Below are 23,709 nucleotides of genomic sequence, written 5' to 3' on the forward strand. Positions count from 1 at the left end.
TTAAGTAAAAAAAAAAAAACTTTTTCCACTCGAAAAAATTAAAAACAAATTTATTAAAATAATTTTCTATAAACTATGAGTGTCTCATTTTTTTAAACATTTTCTAATTGAAAATTTTTATTAAAAATCATATAATTTTCTAAGTAAGATTTTCGTAACAAGATGGGGTAGAAAACTGTATAAATTTTTTTTTAATAAATATTTAACAATTGATGCTGTAATACTTTTAGCATTAAGAAATTTTCATTTCAATTTTGTGTTTTGATATTTTATTTAATTAAAAATTTATCGATAAGTATAATAATATATTAGATTGATTATTAATTTTTATTTATTTCCCTAGAAGAGGCAATAAAAGGTCCATTTAACTTTCCTGAGAAAATTTTAAAATATTTTTTATAATTTTCTAATAAGTCACTAATAGTAATAAACTTTTATTTAAAGATTTTTTTTGGGAATATGTATCATAGGAAAAATATTTTTAGTTTTTCCTAGAATATAAATTTTCATCTAGGGGCACTAAGGAGGCCATAATAAATTATGGCTAGATTTAAAAATTACAAAACAAGCTAGACAACAATTGGAGTAAAAATGATTAATATTGGTGCATTTTAATCCATTATTGAAATTCAATCCTAAACCTTCCCTATCATTATATTTTTTAAAAATGTACGCATAATTTTATATATAATTTATTCAAAGCCACCCCTACGTTCGAGATTATAAACAAGGAAAAAAAACTCTTTGTCCCTTCCTCATGGCTCTTAAAGAAATTGAAAAGATATTTTAGTAGAAATACGTTTCTAGAGACTATTAGTGGTTTTTTAAATAAATGTTGAAAAAACATTTTTAGTAGAACTATAGGGACCATTAGTGCCTCATGTTTTTTCAAAATATTTTTCTAATTATATATGATTTTTACAAAATCATATAATTTTCTAAGTAAGATTTTCTTGCCAAGATGGGTTAGAAAACCATATAGAAAAATTTTGAATAAGTATTTGACAGTTGATGATATAATACTTTGAGCATGAGGCAATTTTCATAGCAATTTTGTGTTTGACATTTTATGTGATTAAAAATTTATCGATAAGTATAATAATATATTAGATTAGTTATTAAATTTTATTTATTTCCTTCTAAAAGGCAGTAAGAGGTCCATTTAACTTTCTTAAGAAAAGTTTAAAATATTTCTTGTAATTTTCTAGTAAGTCTCAAATAGTAATAAGATTTTATTTAAAGGATTTATAGTTTTTATTTGGGTGATTGTAAATTTATATTGATATTTCATTTAATTTTGTTGTGTTTGATTATTGTATAGAGTTTATTTATAATGTTATGCAATGTATGGAGTGTTTAGACTATTTTATGGAGTATATAAATAATTTCATGGAGTGTTTATGGAATGTATAGACAATTTTATAGAGTGTTTATGCAGGTATTATGTATATTGATTATGCCCAATTTTAAGTAGAGGTCATGCCGAATTTTATACAAGTATTATATATATATAGATTATGCTCAATTTTAAGTAGAGGTTATGCCCAATCTTATACATGTATTATATATATAGGTTATGCCCAATTTTATGTAGAGGTCATGCCCAATTTTATGTAAAATGTATGCATAATTTTATATACATTTTATTCGATATATATTTTTTGAAAAGTTTTAAATGTATGTTGAGGCTCGAGCTCGGCTCGAACTCGTTGGGCTCGAGCTCGATAACAATTTTAGGCTCGAGATGAGGCTAGGCTCGAAGCTCGGCTCAAAATATTTAAATCAAGCTCGGCTCAAACATAAGCAGGTTCGGGCTCGACTCGGCTCGATGCCACCCCTAATTGTTGATATGGGATTCCAAAATATGTTGTTGTCAATTCTATAATCTAACGTTACTCATGGGAGTGTGTTACGTAATTGGATGACCATTATATGTTTGATGAAATTCCAGCATTCACTTATCCCTATTATTTTTTCTTTTGAACTTCAGCAATTGAATCTTTTTTGTTTGTATTGAAGTATTCCCATGAGTTGGAATTTATTTTGCCAAGAAATTGATCTTGGTTGACCAAGAAAGGCTTTGTCTAAAATTGCTCTCGGTTTTGTGGTTGAGTTTGGATTAAGGATAAAAATTGCATCTATTCTCTTCTCTATATTTTTTTGATAAATATAAGAGAAGTTGAGTAGTGGCTGGTTCTTGTTATCACTTGACAAAAACACCAATTTTTCCATGATTTGGTGCTTATTCTCGTGAAAATATTCTCTACTTATTATTTGTGGCTAATTTGGTCTACGGGTGCTTCAAATTACATTGTGTAATTGTTCTTTAAGCCCCTTTGACAATTGACCTCACTAGTTGATTTGCGTCAACATGGAGAGTGGTCATATGAGTAATAAGAGTGACATACTCCAAATTTCTACAATTCCACTAAGAGGTCTTTCCAATTACCTTAGCTGGTCACAATCGGTACGGAAAGTTCTCATTACTCGTGACCTTCTCAATCATGTTATCAATATCCCTCCTTCGATAGATGAAGAAGATGAAGTCTACCGTAAATGGGTCAAAAATAATAACATGGTCATCAGTTGGCTTATTAACAGCATGGAAGAGCATGTCGCTAACAAAGTGGTCTACTTGGAAACTTCCAAGGATATTTGGGACACATGTGCTAAACTCTATTCCCAGTACCGCCTCCTTGCAAAGAGTATATGATGTTTTTCAAAGTGTACTAGCTACCAAACAAGGAGATAATATTCATGAGTTTCAGGCCCGGTTTCGTGGCCTTCTCCAAGAATGAAAAATTGCTCAACCATACTCTACCGACATTTTTGTTCAAGAAAAGCAGTGCGAGGCCCTGACAACGGCTATTTGCCTTACCAATATTAAGCCGTATCTAGAGGTGGCTAAGACTCAACTTCTTAGTTCTTCTGCCCTTCCCTCTTTTTATGACATCAGTGTTACGTTTTTACGGATTCCTAATCTGTCTCTTCCTTCTCCAATTTATACTCCATCTGCTATGTTCTCTAGTAATCGGGGTACATCATCCCCATTTCGAGGATGTGGCAGAAATACAAGAGGAGGCAGCAATAGAGGTGGTTGAACGTGTCTGACCCATTCCCACATTGAGCCTCGATTATGCACTGACTGTGGTGGTCAGAACCACCTTGTGGATTCATGTCTAATTTCAATTGTGAGGCTTGTCAATTAAGTAAGCATGTTAGGAGTACATATTCTCCTCGTCTTAAAACTACTAGTAATGCTCTGTTTGCCTTAATACATTCTGATTTATGGGACCCTTTAAAGGCCTCTAACATTTCTCAGGTTCAATATTTTGTTATTTTTGTGTCAATTTTACCCGAGTGACTTGGTTGTTTTTTTTAAAGAACGATTATAAATTCTTTCTATTTTAAAAAACTTTCATGTAATGGTTCTAACACAATTTGGAAAAAAAATTCAAATCCTTAGATCCGATAGTGCTAAGGAATATTTGTCTAATGAGTTTAAATCGTTTTGTTAGGGTAATGGGCTTCTTCATCAAACATCATGTGCCTATACCCCTCAACAAAATGATGTTGTTGAAAGAAATAATCGTCACCTCCTTGAAGTTGCTCGGGGCCTCCTCAACTCCATGAAGGTACCCTACTTTTATTGGCCTCATGCTATTTTTACAACATGCTTTCACATCAATAGGTGACCTTCATCAGTACATAGAAATCAAACACCGTATTCTGTTTTGTTTCATGGTGAAGATCCATTTCTCTTCCTCTTAAAATATTTGGTTGCACATGTTTTGTCCATGATACTTTACTACATAAAAGTAAACTTGATCCTCGATCTCTGAGGTGTATTTTTTGGGGGTATTCTTGAACTCAGAAAGGTTATATTTGTTATAATCCTACACTTCGGAGGTTGATGGTATCTCAAGATGTGACTTTCTTTGAAGACACTTCTTTCTACTCCTCACATAAGGCTCCTCCAGGGTTTACATTTCCTCCTACCACTCCATTCCCGCTTGTGCCATTTAATGAAGATATTAGTCAACCCCCTAAAGCACCGGCCGTCCCCTCACCTGTGGAGTTGTCCGATCCACTTGAGGTAAGTCTTTCACCTCCTTCTATGTTTAGGCCTGAATTTGATACTCGGCCTATTACATTACAGAAGGAAACCTATTCTTGTACTACGTCTCATCCAATTGCCAATTTTATGTCTTCTCGTCGCTTATCTTATGAGTGTATTCAGTTTCTTGCTTCTCTTTCGTCTGTTTCCATACCACAATCCTATCAGGAGGCCCTGAAGCATCCAAGATGGAAGGCAGCTATGGATGAAGAAATGCATGCATTATATGAGAATCAAACATGGGCATTGGCATCGCTCCCAAAATGTAAAAGACTGATTGGTTACAGATGGGTTTTTTCAGTTAAACACAACCCAGATGGGTTGGTTGCTCACCTGAAAATACGCCTAACTGCAAAAGGTTATACTCAGTGCTATGGGATAGATTATGAAGAGACTTTCTCTCCGGCTGCAAAACTGAACTCAGTACGTATTGTCTTCTCTATTGCTTCTAACTCATCCTGGCTAGTATATTAGCTCGATTTAAAAAAAAAAAAATTTTAAATGGTGATATACGCAAAGAAATTTATATGGTCCAACCACCAGGATATGTGGTTGAGGAGGAGTCCGTATGTCGGTTAAAGAAATCTTTATATGGGCTTAAACAGTCCCCTCATCCTGGTTTGATAAATTCAGTCAAGCGTTTCTACAATTTCCCTTTCATAGATGCTCAGTTGATCACTCAGTAAATGTTAAAGATAGTATCAAATGGAAGATATTATTGGTCGTGTATGTTGATGATATTATCTTGACTGGGAATGATGCTCATAGTGTACAAGAAGTGAAGAATATGATATGTAAAGAGTTCAAGACTAAAGATTTGGGTAAGCTCAAATATTTTCTGGGTATAGAAGTCCTTTTGTCAAACCATGGAATTGTATTGTCTCAAAGAAAATACGTCTTGGATCTTCTTGAAGAAACAAGAATGAAAGGTTGTAGACCAGTTGATACACCTATGGATGCAAATGAAAAATTGTGTGCCACAACTGGATAAGATGTTGACACGGGAAAATATCAAAGATTTATGAGAAAATTGATCTATCTCATGGTAACCAGGCCAGATATATCATATATTGTGAGCGTGGTAAATTAATTCATGCACAAACCACAAATTACTCATTGGAAAGCATTGGAGAGAATACTACGATACTTAAAGGTGCTCTAGGAAGAGGATTGCTATATAAACAATATGGTCACTTCAATATAGAAGGTTTCTCAAATGCAGATTGGGATGGATCACCCGATGATAGAAAATTTATGTCTAGGTATTGTACCCTTGTTGGGGGGAACTTGGTCACATGGAAAAGCAAAAACCAAAACGTGGTTGCAAGATTTAGTGTTGAAGCAAAATACCGAGCTATGACCCACACTGTAAGTGAACTTTTATGGATAAAGACTCTTCTTACCGAATTGGGATTTTATAAAGGAGGCTTTATGGGCCTACATTGTGATAATCAAGCAGCCATTCACATTACGTCAAATCCTGTCTTCCATGAAAGAACTAAACATATTGAAGTGGATTGTCATTTTATATGGGAAAAGTTTCAAGTAGGCATAATTTCTCCTAAGTATCTTTCATCTCAAGAGCAATTAGCTGATATCCTCACCAAACCAGTTACATCCAAAATTCTATCTTATATAGGTTGCAAGCTAGGTATTTATGATGTATTTTCTCCCCCAGCTTGAGGGGGAGTGTTGCAAGATGGGCTCAAGCCCACAAGCTCAAGGCTAGAAGCCCACACGACGAAGGAGTGGCAAAGTGGTTATTTATGGTGTATTCCATAAGGATGGCATGAATATGTAAATACATTGTCTTAGTATGTCTTTTAATCTATTGAGTTGTAACCCTAAGGGCTTTGTAACACTATAAATAAGAGGTAAGGCATTCAAGCCTTCTCCTCTCTTTGAGAAAGCGTTTACCCACGCTCTCTTCTCCCTCGACTCATTCTCTCCTTCCCTTAATCTAAACTCTCCTCTCTAACGTCCTTCTCCTTTCTTCCTCTTCTCTCTCTTGTCTCCTTCTTCTTCCACGTTAACCTAGAGTCATTCTCATGGCGTCCTAACTTCTACATAACCCAAGAGGGACTTTTAAGGGTTCAAAACAATTCGAACTTGTATTCAAACTGAGACCTCAATCTTGGGGGAATCATGTTTGCCAAAAAAAAAAATTCCATAGTTCATATTTTAAAATAGTCCTCTTAAAAAAATTTGAACAATTTTCTTTCAAATACCATCCACTTTAAAATAAAGATAAGTTCTTATCCATTATATTAGCCACTAAATCAGACTCCAAACACACGAAAAAGTTTGCCTTATGTGGATTAATAAATTATTCATTCAATATAAATTTAAATCCCTTTTTTTCCTTCAAAAACTCAAGAACTCATGATTGGTTCTTCACCCAAGCTTGGTTAACTTTTCCTTACGATAGGTGTCATATTTATCACTTAAAAAGACACCTTTCCCTTACTCATTTCCAAAAAAATTCTTTAGGAAATAAAATTTCTCATAAGTCTTAAAGGGTTGGAGAAGAAATTAGAAATTTCCAAATTTCATAAATCACCAACACCAACTTTTCTTTGAGCTCGAAAAAGTTCCACAAACAATTTCTTTATGTTTGGAAAATCTGAGTACCATAAATAACGTGATTTAATCCTAAAAAATCAAGTAAACTACAGGTCTTGAATAATGAGGGATCAAGCTAAGTCTCATGCAAGTCTCATATCATTCTTCATCATATAACCATCAACTTCATATTCAATAGGTCTTCATAACTTTGTAGGCAACCGATCTTGATAAAATTTTCAATATTTGAGTGCAAGAAGATCAAGGTCATAATATCCTTTAAACACCAAGTATTGGCTTTCATAACTTCTCATATAAAAGCCATTTGATTCTTGATGTAATATACAGATTAAGGTCTTGGTACATAGTATGAATGTATGGAAAAAAAATAACCAGAAATCAATTATCTTTCCATCGTTGAATTTCTTCCTTCAAGAGCACCATGCATGAAACCTTCATAGGTCCTTAAGAATCACTTCAACGTGGGATTCATAAATCCTTAGCTCTGATATCATGTAGAATTTAGGACTCCTTCATATTGATATTGAGCCAAGCATGGGGAGGAGAAGAGAGGAAGGTGAGAGGATTTAGAGATCAGATTCAAGAGAAGGGAGAGGAGAGTTTGGACAAGATTTTTTTAGCGAGGAGAGAACTTATTGCTCTACCTCTTAGCCAAGGGCCTCTATTTATAGTTTTTTTAGTGAATGTTACAATGACTACAATGCCCTTAAGGTTACAATCTTACAAGAGAAGAGACATAATTAGAAAAGTAATTACATCTCCATGTCATCTTTATGAGAAGTCTTTTTATTTACCAATATGCCACTTCTTGGATGTGTGAACTTTCTTACTTGGATGTGTGAACTTTCCTCCTTGGATGTGTGGAGTTGAGCCCATCTTCTAACAAAAGTACCTTGAGAAGCTTTTTTTTTTTCCTATACAAGGAAAATTTCCTCCTAGGATATTCAACTCATTGATAGTATGAATGAACCTAGAGTTTGTTGAAGTCATTCAAGTGGTATATCAGGTAATGAAGAGAGTGAGTGGTATAAGATGTAATTAGTGTTAGGAATTAGACGCCCTAATTCCAAATTGTTGGAAGACAGGGCCCAAGCTCACACGACTAATGAAGACTCACATATTGAAGTGTATTAGAAGATGGCCCAAGCCCATAAGACGAAGGAAGAGCCATAGATCCGAGAGATATAGAAGACGGGCTCAAGGCCCATAGACCCATATGCATTGATGGCAAGATAGTAAATAAAGGGTCATCTTATAAAGATGGCATTGATGTAATTATGTTAAAGTTCCAGGGTTAAAACCCTAAACCCTAAGTTCAGGGGTATTATTGTAATATTTTAGTTTCATAAATCTATAAATAGAGTATCCAATCGATTCTTGTGTTAGCTAATTGGGAGGTCTCGTTGGAGAGACTGGAGCCAGAGGTGGCTAGTGTGTTGAAGGGAAAGCCTTGGAGTGGGTCCCATACATCATGGGAGAAGGGATCGAACACATTGGTCCTTCCACCGAAGAACCTCGGAATAAGCGACATGATGACCGTTTTCTGGGGAGTGGAAGACGTACATGAATTGAAAGAGAGCTAGAAAGAACTAACTAAGAGCTTTCAGGATTCACAATTGGGAACTCGAACGACGCCAGAGAAGGAGGACGGACTGGAGTTTATAAGAAGCGAAGGTTGGAGGTGAGCCGGACAGAGTTCGCCAATATTCTCGAGGCTTCCTGACATTCAATTTTTTTTTTTATTTATTGTCAGTGTTGTCGAGACTTTTCTAGTGAACTTCCAAGCGTCTCTACAAGCTACTAGCTATATTGTCGCCTGTTTTGACCCTGGGATTTAAGACCTCTATACAATTCCTCCTTTTCTTCGGAATATTTTTTGTTTAATATAATTTTAATGAATTTAATTATTTATACTCTTATTATATATATAATAGGTGATTAGGTAAATACATAAAAATTGTAAAAAAAATTGAAAATATATAAAGATCATAACAATTATAAAAAAATACATAATCCCACATACTCAAACTATATCTATACTATAAATTACTAAATCAATAGACTTAAGAATCTATTGTCTACATTGAGATTGAAAAAGAAAGAAAGGAAAACCCTAAACATGGATCAATGGTAATGAAAAAACAATGTATATGAAAAAAGAAAAAAAAAAGACAAAGAACATAAGATATTTACAATAATGCCACCTATGTTTGTCTATGAGTTTCAACACTTCCAGACAAGCTAGTGGTGACCATATGAATCAATGTGTTGAAACTAAGATAATTTGAGGACGAGAGCTTGATGGTGACCATATAAATCAACGTGTTGAAGGGGAGGAAATCGGGAGAAAAATTGGAGGCCATTGAGAATCTCGGGATGTTAATCCAGGTAAATTTCTGATACCATGAAAACAATTTTAAATTCACCACACTGATCGGGGTGAGGTTCTTCCATTAATTTATAACTGTAGGATCACAATTATATGGATTTAAAATTTATTACAATTGATATGCTTTTACAAAAAAGGAATAATGGTGCTTAATTAGCTCGTGTAATGGAGGATCAAATTCCTCTATAAGGAAGGCCCTAAACAGGGCAATTATACTCAATTAGCGTCTCTTAAGGTATGATCTTCAACACTTGCCTCCAATAAGAGTATAATATCTAAAAAGTATCATAATATTTAATTTTTTTCTTTTTGCACTTGTAGAGAAAACAACAACAGAAGCACAAAAGAAGGACGACTTTGTTTGGCTTTATTTAGCTTCCACAATGCAAGGGCAATTTTTTTTTCTTTTTTGCTTCTAGTGAGAAAACAAATATGACTTTGTTTTGCTTTATTAAACTCTCCCTATGGAAGGGGCAATATTTTTTTTTATGTTTGAACTTGGAAAGAAAGCATGAAGAAGAAGCCAAAAAAAAAAAAAAGACGGACAATATTAAATGTTTTCCTTTTTGCACTGGGATAGAAAGTACTAACACCTACAAAAAACCATATGACTTTGTTTTGCTTAATAAGTTCTCACAATGGGAGGGGCAAGAGTTTTTGTTTTTATTTTTTTTACTTGGAATGAAAGAATGAAGAAGACTAAAAAAAATAGGACTTTATTTATATTTTCTTTTTACACATGGAACAAAAGTACCAAGAAGAAGCAGAAAAAAAAAAAACTATGACAATATTTATTTTTTTTCTATTTACACTTGGAAAGAAAGTACCAAGAAGAAACAAAAAAAAGTACGATAATATTTATGGTTGTTAAAAATTGTTGAGAAAGAACCAACATAGGCAAAAAAATGATAATATTTATTATTGAAAAAACATACAAGTTTATTTTGCTATATTTAGCTCTCATAATGCAAGGGTGAATATTTGTTGCTTTTTAGTTTGCACTCTAAATTAATGTATGAAGAAGACACAAAAAAAAAACACAAGAATATTTATTGTATTTATTTCTTCACTTAGAAAGAAAGAACCAACAAATACAAAAATAAAAAATAAAAAAATTATAACTTTGTCTTGTTTTTTAAGATCTCACAATACAAGGGACAATATTTATTGTTTTCTATTTCCACTTGGAATAAAAGTAACAAGAAGAAGTAAAAAAAGTACGACAATATTTATTATTTTTCTTTCTCAACTAGGAGAGAAAGTACCAACAAATGTAAAAACAATAGTACGACTTTGTTTTCTTTTATTGATCCCTCGAAACATATTGGGAAAGATTTAATGTTTTTCTTATTAAACTTGGAATGAAAGTACCGAGAAGAAGAAAAAAAGTAACAAAATATTTATATTTTTTGTTTTTGCACTTGAAACCAAAACGACAAGATGAAGCCTAAGAAAAAAAAATATGAAAATATTTTTTTTGTTTTTCTGTTTGCACTTGGAACTGAAGTACCAAGAAGAAGCAAAAAAAAAAAATATGAATTAGTTTTGATATATTAATCTCTCACAATGCAAGAGGCAATATTTATTATTTTCTTATTAGCACTTGGAACACAAGTACCAAGAAGAAGCCAAAAAAAAAATGGTATCACAACATTTATTTTTTTTTTCTTTTGTGCTTGGAGAGAAAGCATGAATAGAAACAAAAAAAAAGGGGACAACTTTTTTTTGCTTTATTTAGCTCTCACAATGCAAGGGCAATATATTTTGTTTTTCTTTTTGCTTCTGGTGAGGAAAAAATTCGACCTTGTTTTGCTTTATTAATCTCCCTATGCAAGGGGCAATATTTAGTGTTTTCTGTTTGCACTTGGAATGAAAACACGAAGAAGAAGAAAAAAAAAAAGACAAACAATATTAAATGTTTTCCTTTTTGCACTTGGAGAGAAAGTACTAACAGATGCAAACAAATGTACGACTTTATTTTGCTTGATTAAGTTCTTCCAATGAGAGGGGCGATATTTTTTATTTTTCTTTTTGTACTTGGAACTAAAGAATGAAGAAGACTAAAAAAAATAGGACTTCATTTTTTTTCTTTTTGCACTTGGAACAAATGTACCTTGAAGAAGTGAAAAAATACAATAATATTTATTGTTTTTCTATTTTCACTTGGAAAGAAATTTCCAAGAAGAAAAAAAAATAAATTAAGACATTATTTATCATTTCTCTTTTTGAACTTGGTGAGAAATAACCAACATAAGCAAAAAAAAAATGATAATAATTTTTATCAATAAAAACAATAAGTTTATTTTGAAGTATTTAGATCTTGCAATGCAAGGGCAAATATTTGTTGCTTTTTAGTTGCACTCTGAATTAATGTATGAAGAAGAAGCAAAAAAAAAAGTGTACAATAATATTTATTGTATTTATTTCTTCCGTTAGAAAGAAAGTACCAGCAAATGTAAAAAAAATAAAAAAATTACAACTTTGTTTTTTTTTAATCTCTCACAATGCAAGGGGCAATATTTATTGTTTTCTGTTACTACATGGAATGAAAGTAGCAAGAAGAAGTAAAAAAAGTACAACAATATTTATGTTTTTTCTTTTTCGACCAAGAGAGAATGTTGCAACAAATGCAAAAAAAAAGTACGACTTTGTTTTCTTTTATTAACCTCTAGAAATGTAATAGGAAATATTTATTGTTTTTCTTATTGAACTTGTAATGAAAGTACATAGAATAAGAAGAAAAAAAGCAACACAATATTTATATGTTTTATTTTTGCACTTGAAACCAAAGCGAAAAGAAGAAACCAAAAAAAAAAAAAAGTATGACATTATTCATTGTTTATCTGTTTGCACTTGGGACAAAAGTACCAAGAAGAAGCAAAAAATATATGACTTTGATTTTCTTTATTAAGCTCTCGCAATGCAAGAGGCAATATTTATTATTTTCCTGTTAGAACACAAATACAAAGAAGAAGCAAAAAACGTTTTTGACAATATTTAATTTTTTTCCTTTTTCACTTGGAGAGAAAGCATCAACATAAGCAAAAAAAAGGGACGACTTTGTTTTGCTTTATTTAGCTCTCACAATGCCAGGGGAAATATTTATCATTTTCTTTGTGCTTTATTAAACTCTCCCTATGCAAGGGGCAATATTTATCGTTTTTCTGTTTGCACTTGGAATAAAAGTACAAAGAAGATGAAAAAAAATATGACAATATTTATTGTTTTTATGTTTTCACATGGAAAGAAAGTACGAAGAAGAAGCAACAAAAAAAAGTAAGACTTTATTTTGCTTTATAAAGGGGCAATATTTATTATTTTCCTTTTTTGCACTTGAAATGAAAGAACCATGTAGAACCATAAAAAAGGTATTATTTTGTTTTGCTTTATTAAGCTCTCACAAAGTAAGGGGCAATATTTATTTTTTTATTTTTGTACTTGGAATGAAAGTAGCAAGAAGAAGAAAAAAACAATATTTTTTTGTTTTAGTTTTGAACTTGGAACTAAAGCACCAAGAAGAAGCAAAAAAAAAAAAAAAAAAAAAAAAGTTTAACTAATTTTTTGTTTTCTTTTTTCATTTAGAATGAAAGTACCAAGAAGAAGAAGAAAATGACAATATTATTATTTTTCTTTTTGCACTTGAAAAAGAAGCAACAAAATAAGGAAAAATGTAGAACAATATTTATTGTTCTTCATTTTTCACTTGGAGAGAAAGAACCAACAGAAGCAAAAAAAAGTAGAATAATATTTATTATTTTTCTTTTGCACTTGGTGAGAAAGAACCAATAGAATAAAAAAAATAAAATAAAATTACAACTTTATTTAACAATATAAAACTACGCAATACAAGGGGCACTATTTACTGTTTTTCTGTTGGCTCGTGGAACAAAAGTACCATAAGTAGTAAAACAAACATAAAAATATCTTTTTTTTGTACTTTGACATAAAGTATCCATAGAAGGAAAAAAAAAGTTCAACTTTCTTTTGATTTGTTAAGTCTTGCATTCCAAAGGCAATGTTTTATGTTTTCCATTTGTCACTTGGAATGAAAGTAATAAGATGAACAAAAAATTAAAAAAAGTATGATAATATTTATTGTTTGTCTTTATGCACTTGAAAAGAAGCACCAAGAAGAAGCAAAAAATGTACAATAATTTTTATTGTTTTTCTTTATGCACTCGGAGAGGAAGTACCAAAAGCTGAAAAAAAAAGTACGACTTTTTTTTGCTTTATTAAGCTCTCACAATGCAAGGGGTATTATTTAATGTTTTTCTAGTTGCACTTGGAATGAAAGTATTGAGAAGAAGAAAAAAAGCAAGAAAATATTTATTGGTTTTATTTTTGCAATTGGAACGAAAGTATCTAGAAGAACCAAAAAAAGTACGACAATATTTATTATTTTTTTGTTTGCACTTGGAATGAAAGTACCTAGAAGAAGAAAAAAAAGTTTGACATTATTTGTGTTTTTCATTTTTCACTTGGATAGAAAGTACCAATAAAAGAAAAAAAATGACTTTGTTTTGCTTTATTAGGCTCTTGCAATGCAAGGGGCAATATTTTTTTTTTTTTTTTTTTTGCACTTGGAATGAAAATTCCAAGAATAAACTAAAAAAAAGTACAACTATATTTATTAGTTTTATTTTTTCACTTGGAAAGAAATTACCAAGAATAAGCAAAAGAAAAAAGTGTGACAGTATTTATTATTTTATTTTGTCACTGGGAGAGAAAGTACCAATAGAAGAATAAAAAATAAAAAGTATGGCAATATTTATTTTTTAAAAAAGTATGAATTTATTTTACTTTATTAAGGTCTCGCAATGTAAGGGGCAATATTTATTGCTTTTCTATTTGCACTTGGTGAGATAGTACTGACAAAAGCAACAAAAAAAGACGACTTTGTTTTTGATTTATTAGGTTTTTTCAATGCAATGGGCTATATTTATTGTTTTTCTTTTTTCACTTGGAACAAAAGTACCAAGAAGAAGAAAAAAAAGGTATGACCATATTTATGGCTTTTTTTTTTGCACATGGAAAAATAGTACCAAGAATAAACAAAACAAAAAAAATACGATAATATTTATTGTTTTTCTAAGTGCACTTGGAGAGAAAGTAACAATAGAAGCAAAAAAATAAAAAGAATGACAAAATTCGTTGTTTAAAAAAAAGTAAAAATTGTTTTTGCTTAATTAAGCTCTTCCAATTCAAGGGGCAATATTTATTGTTTTTCTATTTGCACGTGGAACAAAAGTACTAAGAAGAAGGAAAAAATGTACTTAAATATTTTTTATTTTTATTTTTGCACTTGGAGAAAAAGAACCTAAAGAAGAAAAAAATAGTACGAATTTTTTTTTGTTTTATTAAGCTCTCACAATGTAAGGGGCAATATTAATTTTTTACTTTTTTCACTTGGAACAAAAGTACCTAGAAGAAGAAAATAAAGTAAGTCAATATTTATAGGTTTTATTTTTGAAATTTGAATGAAAGTACCAAGAAGATAAAAAAAAAGTAAGACAATATTTTTTATTTTTCTTTTTTCAAGAAAGTACCAACATAAGGAAAAAAAAGGACAACATTCTTTTTCTTTAATAAGCTCTTGCAATGTAAGGGGTAATATTTATAATTTTTCTTTTTGCACTTGGAACGAACATACCTAGAAGAAGAAAAAAAAAATGTACCACAATATTATGGGTTTTCTTTTTGCAATTGTAATAAAAGTACCAAGAAGAAACGAAACAAAAAAAAAGTACGACAATATTTATTGTTTTTTCTTGTTCCACTTGGAGAGAAAGTAACAATAGAAGAAAAAAAAAGTATGACAATATTTATAGTTTAAAAAAAGTACGATTTTGTTTTGTTTTATTAAGCTCTCCCAAAGCAAGGGGCAGTATTTATTATTTTTCTATTTGCACTTGGAACAAAAGTGTCGAGAAGAAGCAAAAGAATTATATAAATATTTAATGTTTTTCTTTTTATAGTTAGAGAGAAAAAAATAGTACAATTTTTTTTCTCTTTATCAAGCTCCCACAATGCAAGGGGCAATATTATATGTTTTTCTTTTTGCACTTGGAACGTAATTACCATGAAGAAGAAAAAAAAATTACGACTTTGATTTGTTTATTAAGCTCTCACAATGCAAATGACCATATTTATTTTTTTGTTTTTGCACTTGGAATGAAAGTACCAAGAAGAAGAAACAAATGACAATATTTATTGGTTTTAGTTTTGTACTTGGAATGAAAATACCAAGAATAAGCAAAAAAAAAAAAAAAAAAAAGGAAAGAATGAAAGAAAGTACTTACTTTTTTTCTATTTGCACTTGGAAAGAAAGTACCAAGAAGAAGCAAAAAAAGTATGAAAAATATTTAATTTTTTTGTTTTTCCACCACGAGAGAAACTGCAAACATATGCAAAACAAAATAGAAAAAGTGCGACTTTGTTTTGCTTTATTAAGCTCTCAGAATGTAAGTGGCAATATTTATTAGTTTTTTGTTTGGACTCAGAACGAAAGGACCAAGAAGAAGCCAAAAAAATACGATAATATTTAATATTTTTCTTTTTCGCGTGTAAAGAAAGTACCAACTGAAGCAAAAAATAAAAAATACAACTTTGTTTTGCCTTATTAAGCTTTCGTAATGCAAGGGGAAAATATTTATTGCTTTTTTGTTTGCACTTTGACCGAAAGTACCAAGAAAAAACTAAAAAAATGTACGACATTATTTATTGCTTTTCTTTTTGCACGTCGAGAGAAAGTACCTAGAGAAGCAAAAAAAAGTTCGAGTTTGTTTTGCTTTATTAAACTCTCACAATGTAAGGGGCAATATTTATTTTTTCCTTCATACACTTTGCACGAAAGTACCAAGAAGAAGCAAAAAAAAGTACAATAATATTTATTGGTTTTCTTTTCGCACTTGGAATGAAAGTACCTAGAAGAAGATTAAAAAAATATAAAAATATATATTACTTTTCTTTTTGCACTCGGAACAAAAGTTCCAAGAAGAAGAAAAAAATGATAATATTTATTGTTTTTTATTTTTTGCAGTTGGACAGAAAGTACGAATACAAGCAAAAAAAATACCCCTTTTTTTTGCTTTATTAAGTTCTCACAATGCAAGGGGCAATATTTATTCCTTTTCTGTTTGAATTTGGAACAAAAGTACTAAGAGGAAGAAAAAATGCACAAATATATTTATTATTTGCCTTTTTTCACCTAGAGAGAAAGTACCAATAGTCACAAAAAAAGTACAACTTGTTTTTGTTTTATTAAGCTCTTCCAGTTCAAGGGGCAATATTTATTGTTTTCTTTTTGCACTTGGAACGAAATTACCAAGAAAAAAAAAAAAAAGATATTTATTGGTTTAATTTTTTCAATTGGAATGAAAGTACCAATAAGAACAAAAAAAGTATGACAATATTTATTGTTTTTCTTTTTTCACTTGGAGAGAAAGTAGCAACATAAGCAAAAAAAAAAAAAAAGGAGAACTTTTTTTACTTTATTAAGCTCTCGCAACGCAAGGAGAAATATTTATTATTTTTCCTTTTGCATTAGAAACCATAGTTGGAAATGAATAAAAAAAAGGTGTGACAATATTTATGGTTTTTCTATTTGCACATGGAACGAAAGTACCAAGAAGAAGCAAAACAAAAAAAATAGGAAAATATTTTTTGTTTTTATTGGTGCATTTGGAGAGAAACTAACAAAAAAAAGAAAAAATAAAAATAAAAAGTATGACAATATTAATTGTTTAAGAAAATTACGAATTGTTTTTGCTTTATTAAGCTCTTCCAATCCAAGGGGTAATATTTATTATTTTTCTTTTTATACTTGGAACAAAAGAACTAAGAAGAAGCAAGAAAAAAAGGACATAAATATTTTTTTTTTCTTTTTGTACTCAGAGAGAATGTACCAAAAGAAGTAAAAAAAGTACGACAATATTTATTTTGCATTAAAAAAGTACCAACAAATGCAAAAAAAGTACGACTTTGATTTTACTCATTAAGCTCTTGCAATGCAAATGGCAATATTTATTGTTTTTCTTTTTGCACTTGGAATAAAAGTACCAAAAAGAATAAAAATAATAATATTTATCTATTTTAGTTTTGCACTTTGAATGATAGTACGATAATATTTATTGTTTTAAAAACTGTATTTTTTTTTTGCCTTATTAAGCTCTCCCAATCCAAGGGGCAATATTTATTATTTTTCTGTGCGCAAATGAACAAAAATTGAAGCAAAAAAAAGTACATAATTTTTTTTTGTTTATCTTGCACTTCTAGAGAAAGTACCAACAGATGCAAAAAAAAGTATGACTTTGTTTTCCTCTTTTAAGCTCTCTCAATGCAAAGGGTAATATTTTTTTTTTTTTTTTTTGCACTTGGAACGAAAGTAACAAGAAGAAGAAAAAAAGTAAGTCAATATTTTTTGGTTTTATTTTTGCAGTAGGAAGGAAAGAACCAAGAAGAAGCAAAATAAAAAATGTACGACAATATTTTGTAAAGCACCTAGCCAATACTACCCAAAAGACCGGCCTGTTAGGAGCGGAAGACATAGGTACTTAACCCCAGGACCAGTGGGTTATGAGCCCATAACATCACACCCACCTTCACGAGCCGACGTCCCGACGGCTTAACACATAGCAATGAGAATGGTTGCCTGCGTCTGGGATTCATGATCGCCCACATTGGAATTCAAACTGTGTTGAAGCGCTAGCTCTAATACCAAATGTTAAGTACCTAGCCAATACTACCCAAAAGACCGGCCTGTTAGGAGTGGAAGGCATAGGTACTTAACCCCAGGACCAGTGGGTTATGAGCCCATCACATGTTAGGTACCTAGCTAATACTACCCAAAAGACCAGCCTGGTAGGTAGCGAAAAGCCAAGTACCCAGGACCACAACAACACACGCCCCTTGGGGAGAGAGCTTGTCCTCAAGCTCTTTACGTGCCCAAGCCCAAGCTCCCTTGCTGCGAGCCGACCATCCATGGACGGCCCATACCATCTAGGATGGCCCCGACGACCCACCTAGCGACGACCCACTCTAGCGACACTGGCCCGACCCACCTTTTGTGACCCTACCAGTAATTTTAATCCAACCTCTAGGTTGCCCCCTCTGCTAGGTTTGCTCACGTCGGGATTCAAACTCTCAATGTAAGCACCAACTCTAATACCAAATGTTAGGTACCTAGCCAATACTACCCAAAAGACCGGCCTGGTAGGTAACGGAAGGCCAAGTACTTAACCCAGGAGCTCAACATATTTATTGTTTTTATTTTTAGACTTGGAACGAAATTACCAAGCTGAAGCAAATAAAAAAAGTATGACAATATTTATTGTTTTTCTATTTTTACTTGAAGAGAAAGAACCAACAGAACCAAATAATAATAATAATAATAATAATGATGATGACTTTGTTTTAATTTTTTAAGCTCATGCAATGCAAGGAGTAATATTTTTTTCTTTTTCTTTTTGCACTTGGAAAGAAAATACCAAGAAGAAGCGCAAAACAAAAAAGGTACAATAATATTTATGGCTTTTTTGTTTTCACTTGGAATGAAAGTAGCAAGAAAAAGTAAAAATAGTATTTATTGTTTTTCTTGTTGCACATGGAGAGAAAGTAACAATAGAAGAAAAAAATAAAAGGTATGAAAATATTTATTGTTTAAAAAAATAGTAAAAATTTGTTTCGCTTTATTAAGTTGTCACAATGGGAGTGGCAATATTTATTGTTTTTAGTTTCCACTTGGAAAAAACAGTACCAAGAAGAAGGAAAAAAAGAGGGGTAGGCAGGGGGGGGGGGGGGGGGGGGGGGGGGGGGGGGATGTTGGGTGCTAATATTTATTCTTTTTCCTTTTGCACAAGGAGAGACAGTACCAATAGATGCAAAAAAAAGTAAGAAATTGTTTCATATATTAAGTTGTCGTAATGTTAGGGGCAATATTTATTATTTTTCTAATTGCACATAGAACAAAAGTACCAAGAAGAAGCAAAAAAATAAAAAAGTTCATCCATTTTTTTTTGGTTTTCTTTTTGCACTTGGAACAAAAATACCAAGAAGAAAAAAAAAACGTATGACAATATTTATTGTTGTTCTATTTTCAATTGGAAAGATAGTACCAAGAAGAAGCAAACAAAAAGTATGACTTTGTTTTGCTTTATTAGGCTCTCCCTATGTAAGGGGCAATATTTATTGTTTTCCTTTTAGCACTTGGAATGAAAGTACTAAGAAAGATAAAAAAAATATTTATTTTTTTTCCTTTTTGCACTTGAAGATTAAGTACCAACAGATGCAAAAAAATAAGTTTGACTTTTTTTCCCTTATTAAGCTCTTGTAATGCAAGGGGGCAATATTTTTTGTTTATCTTTTTGCATTTGGAACAAAAGTATCAAGAAGAAGCAAACAAAAACTAAGACTATATATATATATTGCACTTGGAATGAATGTATCGAGAAGAAACAAAAAACAAAGTGTACATCAATATTTATCATTTTTTGTTTGCAATTGCAACGAAAGTACCAACATAAGAAAATAAAAAATGACTATATTTATTGTTGAAACAAGTACGACTTTATTTTGCTTTATTTAGCTCCCGCAATGCAAGGGGGCAATATTTATATCTTTTCAATTTGCACTTTGAATGAATGTACAAGGAAGATACAATAAAAATTAGAACAATAATATTTATTATTATTATTTTTTTGCACATGAAAGGAAAGTACTAGCATATGTATAAAAAATATGACTTTGTTTTGCTTTATTAAGCTCTCGCACTGCAAGGGGCAACATTTATTATTTTTCTGTTTCGACTCGAAACGAAAGTACCAAGAAGAAGTAAAGCAAAAGTATGACAATATTTATAATTTCTATTTTTGCACCAGGAGAGAAAGTACCAATAGATGCAAAAAGAAAGTATGACTTTATTTTCTTTTATTAAGTTCAAGCAATGTAAGGGGCAGTATTTATTGTTTTTCTTATTTAACTTGGAACAAAAATACCAAGAAGAAGAAAAAAAAAGGTAAGACAATACTTATATGTTTCATTTTTGCACTTGAAAAGAAAGTACCAAGAAGAAGAAAAAAAATTATGAAAATATTTATTGTTTTTTTATTTTGCACTTGGAATTGAAGTACTAAGAAGAAGCAAAAAAAAAATGTACAACTTTGTTTTACTTTATGAAGTTCTTGCAATGCAAGGGGCAATATTTATTATTTTCTATTTAGCACTTGGAACGCGAGTACCAAGAAGAAGCAAAAAAATATTGAGTATATTTATTGTTTTTCCATTTTGCACTTGCAGAGAACAAAAGTAAAATAAAAAGACGATTTTTTTTTTTTGCTTTATTAAGCTCTTTCAATGTAAGGAGAAATATTTATTATTTTTTCTTTTGCACTTGGAATGAAAGTATCAAGAAGAAGAAAAAGAAAGTATGACAATATTTATTGTATTTCAGGTTGCACTTGGAATGAAAGTACCAAGAATAAGAAAAACAAAATGTACAACTATATTTATTGTATTCTTTTTGCATTGGAGAGAAAGTACCAATACAAAAAAAAAAATATAAACTATAAAAATAATTATTTTTTAAAAAAGTGCCAGCTTTATTTGCTTTATTAAGCTCTTGCAATGCAAGGGGCAATATTTATTGTTTTTCTTTTTGCACTTGGAATGAATGTATGAAGAAGAAGAAAAAAAATGACAAAATTTTTGTGTTTTAGTTTTGCACTTGGAATGAAAACACCAAGAAGAAAAAAAAGTACAATAATATTTATTATTTTTTCTTTTGAATTGGGGAAGAAAGAACCAATAGAAGCAAAAATAGAAAAGGAGTACGTCTTTATTTTGCTTTATAAATTTGCACAATGCAAGGGGTACTATTTATTGTTTTTTTGTTTGCACCTATAATGAAAGTACCAAGAAGAAGCTAAAGCAAAAAAAAATATATATATAACAATATATATATATAAAATATTTTTTTTGTACTTGGAGAGAAATAACCAGTATAAGAAAAAAAAGTATTACTTTCATTTGGTTTACTAAGTCTCGTATTGCAAGAGGTAATATTTAATGTTTTCCTTTTTGTGCTTGGAATGAAAGTATCAAGTCAAATAAAAACATATTCCAAAAAAAAGTAAGACAATATTTATTAATTGTTTTTTCACATGTAAAGAAGCAAAAAAAAAGTACGAAAATTTTTATTCTTTTTATTTTTTCACCTGGATAAAAAGTACCAAAATGAAAAAAAAAAAAAAACTACAACTTTGTTTTACTTTATTAAGCTCTTAAAATGCAAGTGGTAATATTTATTGTTTTTCTTTTTTCACTTGGAATGAAAGTACTAAGAAGAAGAAGAAGAAAAAATAGTAAGACAATATTTATTGGTTTTATTTTTCAATTAAAATGAAAGTATCATGAAGAACCGAAAAATAATTCCTACAATATTTAATGTTTTTATGTTTGCACTTGGAATGAAAACACCAAGATGAAGCAAAAAAAAAGTTTGATAATATTTATTGTTTTTCATTTTGCATTTGGAGTGAAAATACAAAAAAAAGAAAAAAATGACTTTGGTTTTACTTTATTAAGCTCTCACAACGCAAGGGGCAATATTTATTATGTTTATTTTTGCATTTGGAACAAAAGGACTAAGAACAAGCAAAAAAAAAGTACAACAATATTTATTAGTTTTATTTGTGAACTTGTGCTGAAAGTAGAAAGGAGCAAAAGAAAAAAGTACAATTATATTTATTATTTTTCTTTTTGCACTTGGAGAAAAAGTACTAACAAAAGAATAAAAATTTAAAAGTACGGCAATACTTATTGTTTAAAACTACGAATTTGTTTTACTTTATTAAGCTCTCAAAATGCAAGGGGCAATATTTATTGTTTGCCCTTGGAGAGAAAGTATGACTTTGTTTTGCTTTATTAAACTCTTGCAATGCAAAGGGAAATATTTATTATTTTTCATTTTTCACTTGGAGCGAAAGTACCAAGAAAAAGAAAAAAAAGGTACGACAATAGTTATTGCTTTTCTAGTTACACTTGGAAAGAAAGTAACAACATAAGCAAAATAATAAAAAGTATGATATATTTATTGTTTAAAAAAAGTACGAATTTGCTTAATTAAGCTCTCCTAATGCAAGGGGCAATATTTTTTTCTTATATTTGCACATAGAACAAAACTACCTAGAAGAAGCAAAAACAAAATTAAAAATTGTACATGAATATTTATTATTTTTCTTTTTTCATTTGGAGACAAAGTACCAAAAGAAGCTAAAAACAGTAAATTTTTTTTTTTTTTGCTTTATTAAGTTCTTGCAATGCAAGGGGCAATATTTATTTATTTTCTTCTTGCACTAGTAGCAAAAGTACCAAGAAGAATAAAAAAAGTAAGTCAATATTTATTGGTTTTATTTTTGAAATTGGAAATAAAGTACCAAGAAGAGGCCAAAAAAAAAAGTCTAACAATATTGTTTTTTTCTTTTTGCACTTCGATAGAAAGTACCAACGAGAGAAAGACAAGGATGACTTTGTTTTGCTTTAATAAGCTCTCGTAATGCAAGGGGAAATATTTATTTTTTTCTTTTTGTATTTGGAATGAAAGTACCAAGAAGAAGCAAAAAAAAAAAAGAAAAAAGATATGACAATATTTTGGGTTTTCTATTTGCACTTGGAAGGAAAGTTCCAAGAATTAAAACAAAAAAATTAAGAAAATATTTATTGTTTTTCTTGTTGCTTTTGGAGAGAAAGAAACAATAGAAGCAAAAAAAAAAGTATGACAATATATATTTTTTTAAAAAGTACTAATTTGTTTGGATTTATTAAGCTTTCCCAATGCAAGTGGCAGTATTTATTGTATTTCTAGTTGTACTTGGAACGAAAGTACTAAGAAGAAGGAAAAAAATGACAATATTTTTTTTTTCATTTTTTCACTTGGAGAGAAGGTACCGATAGAAGAAAAAAAAGTATAATTTTGTTTTTTGCTTTATTAAGTTCTCACAGTACAAGTGACAATTTTTAATATTTTTCTATTTTCATTTGAAACAAAAGTACCTAGACGAAGTTAAAAAAATTATGAAAATATTTATTTTTTTCCAATTTGCACCTAGAGATGAAGTCCCAACAGAAGGAAAAAAAGTAAAACTTTTTTTTTCTTTATTAAGCACTCATAATACAAGGGGCAATATTTATTATTTTCTTTTTGCACATGGAACGAAAGTACCAAGAAGAAGTAAATAAAAGTAAGTCAATATTTATTGGTTTAATTTTTCAGTTGGAACGAAAGTACCAAGAAGAAGCAAATTTAAAAAAGTAAGAAAATATTTATTAATTTTTTTTGCCAATGAAGAAGAATAAAAAATAGAAGTAAAAGAAACATAAAATAAAATGAGGATGACTTTGTTTTTCTTTATTAAGCTCTCGCAATACAAGGGGCAATATTTATTCATTTTCTGTTTGCACATAGAACAAAAGTACCAAGAAGAATCGCAAACAAAAAAGAGGTATGTCAATATTTATGGGTTTTTTGTTTGCATTTGGAATGAAATTACTAAGAATAAGCTAAATAGAAAAAAGTATGACAATATTTATTGTTTTTCTTGTTGCACTTGGAGAGAAAGTAATAAGA

Source organism: Aristolochia californica, unplaced genomic scaffold, assembly GCF_029961685.1.
Source record: "Aristolochia californica isolate CCGP_79_NKW_82.1479 unplaced genomic scaffold, dmAriCali1.0.hap1 SCAF_3, whole genome shotgun sequence".
NCBI lineage: Eukaryota > Viridiplantae > Streptophyta > Magnoliopsida > Piperales > Aristolochiaceae > Aristolochia > Aristolochia californica.